Consider the following 13686-nt stretch of genomic DNA (forward strand, 5'->3'; position numbering starts at 1 on the left):
AGAGAGACATTGCACTTTTTACTTTTGGTGTGTGTGATGGTGTGTGTGCATGTGTGTGTGTGTATGTGTGTGTGTGTGAGAGAGAGAGACATTGCACTTTTTACTTTGGGCGTGTGTGATGGTGTGTGTGCACGTGTGTGTGTGTGATGGTGTGTGTGTGCATGTGTGTGTGTGCACGTGTGTGCTTGGTTTTGTGGGTGTACTCAGCTACACTGGTACCACCGCTTACAGGAAAGCTGTCAGAGGGAGATTTTGGGTGAAGTTCTCACCCAAAGTTTTCCACCTTTTTTTGAGACAGGGTCTTTTCACTGGGGTATTAGCAAGCATTTTTTCTGATGGAACATCTCTCCAGCTCCCTCACCCCTATTAAAGACAGCGTCTCTCACTAAACTGGAAGCTCAGGAAGTAAGCTAAACTGCCTGGGTAACAAGTTCTGGGGATCTTTCTGTCACCGCCTACCCGGCCCTGGAATTAAAGTGAGTACCACCACAGTGAGCTTTTTTGTGTGGAATCCAGGGATCAAACCCAGGTCCTTGCGATTGTGCTGCAAGCACTTTACCAACTAAACTATCTCCCCAGCCCCAGGCTGCCTGGTTTTTGTCATTGATTTAGCAGAAGGAATGTGAAAATAAAACTGGAGCCTGTTGAGAACTGATGCCTCTGTGTCCCAGTCTGCCGTTACGACCGAGCCTCCACTCCTGCCTCTCCTACCACGATGGACTGTGTGCTCTGAAACCATGGACCAAAATAAACCTCTACCCTCTTGAGTTGCTTCTGTCAATTATCTGAGCATGCCTATGAGACAAATTGATAATATACTGTGATGGGTAACGGTGGTTGTCAACTTGACATGGTCTAGAATCACCTAGGAGACACACCTCTGGGCTTGTCTGTGAGGGAGTTTCTAGATTAGGTTAATTGAGGTGTAAATGTGGGTGACACCATCCCATGATCTGGGGTCCTGAACTCAAAAAAAAAAAAAAAAAAAAAAAAAAGCCAGGCAGTGGTGGCGCACGCCTTTAATCCCAGCATTTGGGAGGCAGAAGGCAGAGGCAGGCAGATTTTTTAGTTCGATGCCAGCCTGGTCTATAAAGTGAGTTCCAGGACAGCCAGAGCTATACAGAGAAACCCTGTCTCAAAAAACCATAAAGAGAGAGAGACAGAGACAGAAAGAGACAGAGACAGAGACAGACAGAGAGAGACAGAGAGACAGAAAGAGACAGAGAGAGAGACAGAGAGAGACAGAGAGACAGGGAGAGACAGAGAGACAGACAGAGAGAGAGATAGACAGAGAGAGAAAGAGACAGAGACAGAGACAGAGAGACAGAGAGAGAGATAGACAGAGAGACAGAGACAGACACAGACACACAGAGTCAGACAGACAGACAGACAGACAGACAGACACAGAGTGAGAGATAGAGAGACAGAGAGACAGAGAGAGATAGACAGAGAGAGAAAGAGAGAGAGAGAGAGAGAGAGAGAGAGAGAGAGAGAGAGAGAGAGAGAGAGAAAGTGAGCTGAGTACCAGCATGCATCACTCTGCCTCCTGTCTGCAGGTGTCATGTGACCTGCCTCACATTCTGGCTGCTGTGCCTTCCCTTCCATCGTGGACCTGGAGCCCAAACCAACTCCTCCTCTACTAAGTTGATTTCGTCAGGCATTTTTGCCATGGTGTGATGGTTTGTATATGTTCGGCCCAGGGAGTGGCACTATTAGAAGGCATGGCCTTGTTGGAGTGGGTGTGGCCTTGTTGGAGTGGGTGTGGCCTTGTTGGAGTAGGTATGTCGATGTGAGTGTGGGCTTTAATACCCTCATCCTAGCTGCCTGGAAGCCAGTGTTCTGCCAGCAGCCTTCAGGTGAAGATGTAGAATTCTCAGCTCCTCCTGCACCATGCCTGCCTAGACACTGCCATGCTCCTGCCTTGATGATAACAGACTGAACCTCTGAGCTTGTAAGCCAGGCTCAATTAAGTGTTGTCCTCTTAAGAGTTGCCTTGGTCATGGTGTCTGTTCACAGCAGTAAAACCCTAAGACACGTGGCTTCAAGAAGTGATGAACATATCATGTGTTGACTTCCACCCCTCGGATCCACCACCCATCTCAAGTTCTTAGCCCAGCGTTGGTTTTCTGGAAGTCCCAGCCAGCGAGATATAGGAAGTAGCTCTGGATTCCGAGCTTGTCTGCTGTCTGTGGAAGCTCGGGACCTTCAAGGCCTGGCTGTGGCTTGTGCACGGGAGATAGGGGTTCTCTGACTTTTCCTGGGGAGGTGAAAACAAACCTTTACTCATCCCAGATATGAAAACGATGGCAGGTCAAAATCGCAATGCCACCGAAGTCCAATTTGGTGACCCAGTGAATTTATTGGGTGACATAGAAATATGGGTGTGGTGGTTTGAATAAGAATGCACTCCCCCACTCCAGTCCTGCAGATTCAAAGCTGCAGAGTCTCCATCACACAGGGCAACAGTAGGATATCCCAGAGTGATCTTGGTGAGGGTTTAGCACTGATAGTGTAGCAGAAGCCAGAGGTCTCAAAACAGCGCAGTGACTCGGTGCAGTAAACATCGGCAAGTCAAGATGTGTGGACAAAAGGGCGTACTGTGGGACAGACTACAGCTTGCACAAGAGCATGCTGTTCGTTTGTGGCATTTTTTGTTTTTATTCTTCTACCTGATTTCCTTTCCTTTGGCGGGGAAGGTTGCAGGAGTGGAGGGGGGATATGAAGGGACGGGGAGACGAGTGGGATTGGGGTGCTTGACGTGAAAGTCACAAAGAATCTCCCGCCTCCTAGGCTCATGTATTTGAAGGCTTAGTCATCAGGGAGTGGTACTACTTGCTTAGGTTGGCCTTGTTGGGGTAGGGTGGGTGTGGCCTTGCTAAAGTGGGGGATGCTTTAAGGTTTCAGAAGCCCAAGCCAGGTCTAGTGGCTCGCTCTCTCTCTCTCTCTCTCTCTCTCTCTCTCTCTCTCTCTCTCTCTCTCTTCCTGTTGCCTGCAGATGTAGAACTCTCAGTCACTGCTCCAGCATCATGTCTGCCTCCATTCTTCCCATCATGACACTAATGGACTAAACCTCTGAAACTATAAGCCAGCCCCAGTTAGATGTTTTCTAACTGCTATAAGAGCTGCTATGGTCATGGTTATTAATGGCATGTAGGGTTTATTGCTGGTCAATACCAATGATGTCAAGTCTCCTCTTGTGGCCTCCATAGATCTCAGAACTATGAAAACCAGCCTTGGCATGCTTTTGAGACTCAGCTAAAGCCAAGTGACAGGTCCAAGTCTCTCGTTAAGCAAAGTAGAAACAAAGATTTTACTCGTTGGAGTATGAGATTTTACTCGTTGAATTACTTCTACACTGTCCAGTCCTTTTTCCTTCCCCAAGCCTAAGACATTCTTCCACTTAGATTTTCTCATCTTCTACATTCTTGGATGAGTCTCTTCAGAACCCAATGCAGGGCCTACCGGCTGTTGAATGGAATAAATGATTGAATGTCTGTTTACCAGAGTCACAGTGACAAGATAGATGGGCCTGAGTTATATAAGAAAGATGGCTGAGAAAGCCAGAGGGAGCAAGCCGGTGAGCAGCATTGATCCATGGCCTCTACTTCAGTTTCTTCCTCTCTCAGTAATGGTCTATGGCCTGCTGGTCTGTGTACCAGACACTATCTGAGGAGATCTGCAGGGCTCTGGCCCAGCCAGAATGGCCAAAGACTTGTGCTTTCCAAAGGGGTGGGGAAGTCAATCTCCCCGTGGCATGGCAGGCCAGAAGGGGGAGTCGGATCCAGGCGAGCAGCCAGGTCTCTTCGGCAGTCACTGCTGCTCCGGAGTAGGTGCTGTGTCGGGCACCAAGGTCGGGGTCTGAGATGTTAGGGATGCCTCATCTGCATGTAGAGGGGCTTCAAGCACTGCCCTTATGTGACTGATTATTACAATCCTCTCTACGGGGTGTCATGGTCATGTGTTCCAGGACAAGAACATGGTCGGGAGTAGGTTTGAGGGACCAGGGTCTCTGAATCTACTTGACCTTACCAAGTTTTCTGGCAGGGTCCACTGCCCCTCAAAGGCCTGTAAGCTAAAATAAACTCTCATGTCCTCAAGCTGTTTTTGGTTGTGTTTACCATAGCAACGGAAACCAAATGAGAAGAGTGTCTCAAGGCCCAAGAAAAGAGACAGACAGACCGAAGACTCTCACCTGTCTGAACTGCCTGCAAGCCGAATAGAGAAGAGCTCCAGGATTCCAGCTGTCTCCTATGCTGGGGTGACCTTCAGGGATGCAGTTGCCTCCGAGTCCTCCCTGCTTCTCTAAGTCCCCCTCCACTCATTGTCTTACTCAGTGTTCTATTGCTGTGTAGATGGATTAGTGAAACTTTGTCACAGATGGTTGTAAATTGCCCAACATGGTTGCTGGGAACAGAACTTGGGGTCCTCTGCAAGAGAAGACAGATGTTCTTGACTGTTGAGCCATCTCTCCAGCCCAAGGAGATGTCATTTTTTTGAGTCATCCCTCATCCATACTGAGGTGAGCTTTTTGTGATACAGCTGCCTTTGAATCATCCAGGCTCGTTGTAAGTAAACCTGACAAACCCACTGATCAAGTTGGACCCGAATAGAATCTCTACTTTGGTCTATCATTGATTCTCTATCTGGGGTGAGTAGATATTTGTTCCCATTTCCCCAGGAGAAGTCACAGGACAGGAGGACATTTCACTCTCAAAACAGAAGAGAATGATAGTAGCTAATGAATGTGCGTCCTTGCCAAACAAAAGGATAGGAAGTCAGTTCCCAAGGAGCCCTGAGTGTATTTTATAATTAAGCTGATGCTCCAGTAGGCAGATGTGTGCTCCCTAGATTCTTAGAGAACAAACCATTTCTTTGTCGGGTTAATCCTGAGAGGGGATTTTCCAGACTGAAAACTGATGAGATCTGAGGTAGCCAGGTTTTAAGCGCAAGCGTATAATACCAGCACGGTTATACGTGCACACCCATAAATTGCATGCAGAGCGGAAAGGAGGCTTTCAGAAACAAATGCAGAACAAAATGGAGCTGAGGAGACAGCTCAGTAAGTAAGTGCTGTTGCTCTGCAAGCATGAGGACCTGAGTTCAAATCCCCAGTATCCATGTAAAAACTCAGACATGCTAATATGCATGTGCTACCTGTGTGGGTGGAGCCTTTAAGGGTGGAGGCACTGATTTCAGGAAGTCACTGGCTGGCCAGCCTAGCTAAGAAAGCAACTGTCCAGTGAGTGAGAAATGGTTTCAGAAAGCTATAAAGTGGAGAACAACAGAGAAAAGATCCAAAGTCCTGCTCTGGCCTCTGCACAAATGTACACACTTGCATATTCATATTTATGAACCATATACATACATCATAAACTAATATAATATTTTAATTATTATTTTTTATTTTTAAAAAGTTGTAACCCAAACACATGAAAGCCACAGTAATGAAGATGCCCTGGGTCCACAAACAGGGATCTGGGAATTAGTATGTTACTCTTTGGTTTTATCCCATGTTATTATTCTTTTTAAAACCATCTGTGTGTGTGTGTGTGTGTGTGTGTGTGTGTGTGTGAATGTGCATGTGTGTATGCAAGTGTGCATGTGTATATTGTGTATGTGTAAGTACATGTGTGTATGCGTATGTGTGTTTGCATGTGTGTATGTGTGTGAATGTGTATGCCTATGTGTGTGTGCATGTATGTATTGTGTGTACATATGTGTATATATGTATGTGTGCATGTGTGTATACGTGTGTATAATATGTGTATGAGCATGTGTGTGCATATGTGTATGTGCGTGTGAATGTGTGTATGTCTATGTGTGTGTGCATACATATAAGTGTGTGCATGTGTATATGTGTGTACATGTGTTTGTGCATGTGTGTGCATGTGTAGGTGCATGTGTCATGTGTATGCATGTGTGTATGTTCGTGTGTCATATGTGTATGTGTGTATGTGTGTGTGCAGGTATGTGCATGTGTATGAGCATGTATGTGTACATGTGTGTATGTGCATGTCTGTGTGCATGTGTGTGTGCATGTCTGTGCATGTCTGTGTGTATGCACACATGCTGCAGTGTTCATGTGGCAGTCAGAGGACAACATTTGGTGCATGCCCTCATCTTCACCTTGTCTGAGACAGAGTCTCTAAACTCCATACCAGGCTAGCTGTCCTGAGGGCTCCCCGGATTCTCTTTCTGCACTCCCATCTGCCTATAGGAATGCTGAGATTCAACACACACTATAAGCCCAGCTTGACACAGGTTCTGGAACTCAGACTCGGGTCCTCATTGCTAGTGCTTTAACCACTGAGCCATCTCCCTGACCTCTTGCCCTGTCCTCTTTAAAGTCAGGTAAGGAGCAGCCACCTCTTAACCCTCTTCCCACAATCCACTGCAGATACCAATGAGTCCTCGGAGCTGCTGGAAAGTATTTCCAAACCTTTTTTTTTTTTTTTATGACTTCAAGTCATGTAGTTGGTTAATCACAGAGCTTAAAATGTGAGCCGACAAGATCTCACTTTAGCCTTCCTAAGCTGGCAATTTTGCAGGGTGCCCACGGAATAACATTCATTACATTAATTGTAAACCTTTAACCACCCCATCCTGTCTGCCAACAGACGCTCTGCAGCAGAGAGGAGCTGGCAGGGAGCGGTCCCCACCCACTTGTCAGGTTCTTTATCCGTAAATGAGGGGTTTGGTCCACCGTGTTCTCTTCATAAATCCCCCCAAATCCAAAAGCTTTAAGTTACTCCCAAAGATATGACTTCTATGGCCAGCTCAGATTCAGTTGGAGGGAACATGGGACATGTTTTAGACCCTCTGTGTGTTTTCTCTGGACTTGGGAAAGAGGCTCTTTGTTGCCCATTTGCTACTAAAGCACCAAGAAGTGTGTTTGTGTGTGTGTGGTGTGTGGGAAAGAGACACACAGAGAGAAAAGTTAGTGTCTGTGTTTGTGTTACTGCATTGTGTAGCGATACCTCTGAGTTGACAAGACTCGGGATTCTCCGAGACTGGAGAGCTAGCACAGCAGGCGAGAGCACCTTCTGCCCTCACAGAGGATCCCAACCCCAACATGGCAACTCCTAGGCACTCCAGTGGGTCTGACACCCTCTTCTGGATTCCGAAGGCTTCTCCTGCACACACGTGGCAAGTATAATCTCATGCAAGCACATACACATGCACACCAATAAAAATCAATGCTTTTTTTTTTTTAAGACTCAGGAAATGTTTTAAGACTGCAGCAAATGAGCAACTCATGACTCTCAGGAGTTTGACCAGACGCACAAAGCTGTCTGTCTCCAGGCTTATGTCGGCAGTAAAGTGAGGGTCCAACATGCCTGGAAGAGGGCCTATCTTTGACTCCTCGGGCTCCAGGGTTGCACCTTTCACGAGTCTGTACTGCGGTGGTCGTTTGTGATGCAGCTATCTTTAAGTCATCCTGGCTTCTATGAGTAACCCCTCTGTGCTTCTGTAAGTAACCCCAGGAAACTCATCGGGTCACCAAGTTGTACTTTGACCTCATCATCTTCCAATTGGTTGTCTATCTGGGGTGAATAGGTGCTTGTGGCAATGTCTCCCTTTAAAAAGTATCACATAACACTGTGTGTGTGTGTGTGTGTGTGTGTGTGTGTGTGTATGTGTATGTGTGATTGAGAGGGGGTGGGGGACAACTGATGGTCCATATAGACTTTGAACTTGCAGGGATTTAAACTAGCCATGAAAACAAATTCCTCTGGGAGTGTCTATGATGGAGTTTCTAGATTGGGTTAACTGAGGTGGGAAGATCAACCCTAAATACAAGTGGCATTTTCTCTTGGACTGGGATCTCACACTGAATAAAAAGCAGAAAGCAACCCCCACCTCATTCCCCCATTTCCCCCCATCCCCACTCTCATCCATCTCTCTCTGCTTCCTGGCTGAGGATGCAATGTGAGCAGCTGTAGATACAATGTAACCAGCTGTCTGGTGCTCCTGCCGCCATGTCTTTTCCACCAGGATGGACTGTGTAGCCTCAAACTGTGAGCCAAAGCGAACCCTTCCTTCCTGGAGTTGCTTCTGCCAGATGGTTTGCCATAGCAACCAGGCAAGTAGCCAAACCAGATGTTGAGTTTGGTCTGTCTGAAGGAGACCTCATCTACATATCCGTTCTCAAGAGCCGACTATAGTGTTCGAACATAATAAAAGCAAGCTGGTCTTGTGGCCCTTAGTGCCTATAACCCTCTTGCACAAGGATGCCAGATCTGTCCCAGCACAGGAATCCACTTCTCCAAAACCTGAGATCTACTTGTCCCAACTCACTACAAAGTATTGCTCCAGGAAGCTTCCAAAGAGTAAATAAAAACAACCACTTCTGAAAACTGCCAGTGGCTGTTAAGCTCCATCCTGCCTACTGACCCAGAATGTTCTCTCACCAGATGAGGGAAGACTGTGTACAGACATCATACTCTAGGGGAGCACATATTCTCAGCAGCTTTATCGTAACTGCCCCATGCTACAGTGACCTCAAATGCCCATCATGAGGTCAGTGGGTGATATACAGCATTGTTAGGTACACATGGTCAACTGCTCAGCAATAAAATTTAAGTAGAGCCGGAGACATGGCTCAGTGGTAGAATACCTACTTAGAATCCCTCAGTGAGGGGTTGGAGGATGGCCCAGTGGTAGAGCACCTGCCTAGAATCCCCCAGTGAGGGGCTGGGGTATNGCTCAGTGGTAGAGCCCCTGCCTAGAATCCCCCAATGAGGGGCTGGGGTGTGGCTCAGTGGTAGAGCACCTGCTTAGGCCTCAAACTCACAGAGATCTGCCTGACACTGCCTTCCTAGGGCTGGGATTAAAGGTATAAGCCACCACTTTCTGACAGTGGTTATCTTTTTTAAAGATGAAAATAGAACTGTTTAAGTCATTTTTCTGTGTGTTATTTCTGTGTGTGGGTATGTGCACATAAGTGCAGGTACCTGTGGAGGCCAGAAGAAGGCACCAGATCTCCTGGAGTTGGAGTTATGGACCATTGTAGGTACCTTACTGGCTAAGTCATCTCTTAATCTCTATTTTGTGTTGTATTTGTTTGGAGGCTTTTGCTTGTTTGTTTGAGATAAAGTCATCTGATGAAGCAATAATCAAACTAATGATCTTTCTGCCTCACCTCCCAAGTGCCGAGATTAAAGTATTTACCACCAGGGTCAGATCAAGATCAATCTCCTTGTCTTCAAATATGAACACCCATGCACATGTGTGTGAGAGGTATATGCTACACAAGTGTGCATATGTGTATGTAGGCCAGAGGACGACAGCCTAGGGTATTGTGGGGCCATGGGTGTGTGGGAAAGAGGGGAGTGGAAGAGAGCCCGTGTCCCAACAGAGTTCCCGTGCACTGGGTAGGCGGACGTGGGAGGATTGCCAGACGCTTTCCACATGGCCCCAGGTGGGCATCTGGCTGTGTTAAGCCACTGACCCCACACGATGGGTGGTGGACAAGGGGCAGCCCCAGGTACCAGGTTCTCAGTCTCCAGCATCCCACAGTGGATACGGAGGAGCTGAGAACAGAAGAGTGGCCCCAGGGCAGCACTCAGCCAAGAGATAAGGGAAGAGGGCAGAGATAAGGGAAGAGGGCAGGGGGAGAAGGGGGCGCTGGGTGGTTCCCACTCAGGGGAGAGTCCTTAGTCAGGTCAGTGGCTACAACTTAGAAAGGCCTTCTGTCAGGAGGTTAGACACAGCTCGTTAGCAGAAAGCCTATCCCATTGTTCAAGCACTGCAGGCCTTGATGGTCAGAGAGAGGCTATGGTTTTAGAGCTTTATTGTAGAAAGGAAGGGGGAAAGAGAGAAGGTAGAAAGAGAGAGAGAGACCAGCCATGGCCATGAGGAGAGAAGGGGGAAGAGAGAGAAGAAAGGTTAGAGAGTAAGAGAGCTTAAAGAGAGTGAGGAGGGGCCAAACAGCCCCCTCTTATAGTGGGCTTGATATCTTGCTGTTGCTAGGTAACTGTGGGGAGGAGTCTAGACAGAAGGCCAGAAGCTTGGGACATTGTCCATGTGACTGCTAGCCACATGCCTCTCTTATGGGGGCTGTGGGAGCAATAACTTTGACAGGAGCCAGGAGTCCAGGAGATATGATCAACTGCTTTCTGTCCCATGTAGGTGGAAATTACCACCCACGGGTTCCATGGGGTTCAAGACCTCAGCTCTACTGGAAACCAGGCTGTTGGTATCTTCAGCAAGGCCACTACGTCCTCTTAGAGAAGTCTCTCATTGACTGAAGCTCATCAGTTAAGCTAGGTCGGCAAGTCTGAAAGCTTGTCTGTCTCTGCCTCCCCAGGACCAAGTGTGCACTATTACACTGTCTGTTTTATATTTCTGGGGATCAGACTCAGGTCTTGATGCTTGCAAGGCATGTACGTTATCAACTGAGTCATCTCTGTAGCCCTCAGGTTTCTACTTAGATGACAACCAACATGTCCCTATGTGTCACTCTGTGTGTGTGTGTGTGTGTGTGTGTGTGTGTGTGTAGGTCAGCAGTCAACTTTGTGGGGTCAATCCCCCCTTCTACCTGTAAGTTCTGGGGATCAGACTCAGGTTGTCCGGCTTGGTACCAGGGGTCTTTTCATGCTGCATCTCCACTGATGCCCATTCCCTTTCCCAGCTGCCTGAGTCTGAGCCCATCTTCAGGCCTTCCCAGCCTTGCTGTTCCATTCTCCCTCCCCATGTCTCCTTCCCAGACTCACATCCCAGGAGCAGAATGAGCATTGTCAAGGCACTTTTGAATGTACGAAGCCCCTTTCTTTAGATCTCACCAGACAGCCATTCTTTGATCCCTACAAAATCCAAGACAAAAGCCAGCAAGGGCAGAGCACAGCTTCTCTGGGAGCACAGCTTCTCTGGGAGCACAGCAGCTAGAAGAAACACAAGGTGCATCTGTTGGTTTGTTTTTCCACATCTGGTCACCAGGCCAAAGAAACATAATTAATTTTTTGGTTCCGAAGAGACAATCCCACCAGTGATACACATCTTTAATTAGCCTGACTCAACAATCGTGCTCGGGTACTTTCTTCCAGGAGGCTGGATTGCTGACACATTAAAGATGGAGCCAGGCTCGGGGGCAAAAGATAGGTCGCTGTAAAGGCTGCCATGGAAGATAAGGACTAGATTTTCATTCTAGGAATGGTTCCATCCATTGTGTATCAAAGTGAGAAATGCTAATGAGTAAACAAGAAGGGGTGGGGGAAGGGGAGGGGAAGGGAGCCACTGTCTTAAATGAGTCTCATAAAGGCCTACTTTGTAAATGGCTGAAAGGTCAACATGAACCAAGTGTGAAGGTCACTCGCCACTTTAAGATACTGAAAAGAATCTGACTCAGTTTCCCTGCTGGTTCCTCATGTCTCCTCTTTCTGTTGGCCGGCTTTCTCCTTTGGCTGGTTTCCCTCCTGGTCACAAGATGGCTGCCAGGAGACCTGAGGCCTCGAGCATCCTTCCTCTCGTTGTGGTAGATTGTGAGAAACAAAACCTGATGGTTCATTTTCTAAAAGGCGCCTGGAGCCAGCTTAGCTCCAACTACAGAGAAACAGAGAACAGTAGAGCCTGTTAATGCCCACCAGGCTAATTAACTCCCAAACCAAGCTGTGCAAAGCTACACAGAAACACCCTAAACTAGTAGTTCAGAAGAATAAATGACTAACAACAAAGCCTGCCGTGGGGTCCCATGTCTGAAAAGCCTTGGAATAATCAGGATACAAAATGTAAAGATGAAACTATATACAGTCTTTGTTTAGAAAAAGGCAAATGTAAGCAACAGCGGGGTGGACAAAGACGGAGATGGCTCTCCTCCCATTACTCCGCAACAAAGGAATGGGTGGTCACGTGTTCGAGTTTAAGACGGTCCTCTGTATTCAATCAGTGCCTGCCACTCTAGCATGAAACCCACGTTTGCTATAAATATAAATATAAAATAAACCCCACTTTTGATACTCCAGGGCCCTTATTATGAAGTAGAGATATTTGTTTCTCACAGTAGACAGTGAACAAAATAGCTTCCCACTATGGACAATGTTCTTTTGCCTGGGTTGGACCAACCTGAAAAAGATCTGCTTGGTCTAGGCAAGTGGTCCACCTTGTTTACCAGATGCCTGATGAGAAGAAAGGGAAAGATGAGAGTGATATGGTGGTTTAAATATGCTTGACCCCAGGGAGTGGCACAATTTGGAAGTGTNGCCTTGTTGGAGTAGGTGTGTCACTATGGGCTTGGGCTTTAGACACTTGTCCTAGCTGCCTGGAAGTCAGTTTTCTAGCGGCCTTCAGATGAAGGCATAGAACTCTCAACTCCTCCAGCACCATGTCTACCTGGGCACTGCCATGCTTGATGATAATGGACTGAACCCGTGAACCTGTAAGCCAGCCCCAATGAAATGTTGTCCTTATCAGAGTTGCCTTGGTCACGGTGTCTGCTCACAGCGGTGAAACTCTAAGACAGAGGATTAAGTAGGGATGTGCTAAGATCAACATGCTACTGTAATCGTTCAAGGGGAGTTCAATAGAGATTTGTTGGTACTATGGGCGGGATAATGAAACTGTGAGCCTGAGCTAAGGCCTGATGCCCTGCAGAGGCAAGAGAAAGGCCAGGGAGCCACCACCTGCTGTGGCTCTACCAGTAGAAAGTGAGGATCCAGGCTGTGGTGGCGCACGCCTTTAATCCCAGTTCTTGGGAGGCAGAGGCAGGTGGATCTCTGAGTTTGAGGCCAGCTTGGTCTACAGAGTGAGTTCCAGGACAGCCAGGGCTATACAGAGAAACCCTGTCTGGGGTAAAGAAAGGAGAGAGGAGGGGGAGGGGGAAGAAAGAGAGTCCATGGATCAATTAGCCCATTGACTATGTCAGATCCCCTATGATACAATTACCTCTCAGTGATTGGATCCACCAAGTGGGAACCAAGCCCCGCTAGAGACACCTCTTAGCCAAACTGCGGTGGTCAGTCTTTTCATGTTTAGTGTATGGAGTAAGAGAACAGTAGCCTCTTGATGCGGTTTTAATTTTCAGTTCTCTGACAACCATTGTCATCTACTTTCTGTTCATGTGCTAATAATGATCATCTACCTTCCTCATGGGCAGTGACACCCATCAGCCACTTATCTGTGTCAAGTGTTGTTGTGAAGGCTTTGGACACGGGCAGGGTGGGGTGGGGGTCTAGCATCTGTGGAGGCAAAGGGTTGCTCTCGCCAAGGAATGTGTCGTCCTGCTAATGTCAATCAAATCTGTGGACCCAGGACCAATCCTTGAGATCAAGGCATTAGCACTGAGCCAATGCGGCATTAGTTGGATAGCAACGTACATCCACACCGAGACATGAATTTATCCATTGCTAATGTGCTCGGGCCATCCATGGCTTCGACTCTCAGGGTGACAAAATGTACCTCTTACAAATGAGAACCGATGGACTGGTGAGAGGGTTAAGCAGGGGGAGGATGCCTGCCACCAAACCTGATGACCTAAGTTCAATCCCTGGAACCCACATAGGGGAAGGAAAAGAACTGAATCCCATGGGTTGACCTCTGACCAACAATTGAGCGCTGTGGCACCACATAACCTCCCTAACCCCCACCCCCCATCCCCCACCCCCATCTTCTCGGCACCACCTCTATTACAAGCCCAGCTGCCTTTCAACATCTACCCCAAAGGGCTGGACAACAAGGGATGTTGTGGAAAAA

The sequence above is a fragment of the Mus pahari genome, chromosome 23 (assembly GCF_900095145.1).
Source record: "Mus pahari chromosome 23, PAHARI_EIJ_v1.1, whole genome shotgun sequence".
Taxonomy (NCBI): Eukaryota; Metazoa; Chordata; class Mammalia; order Rodentia; family Muridae; genus Mus; species Mus pahari.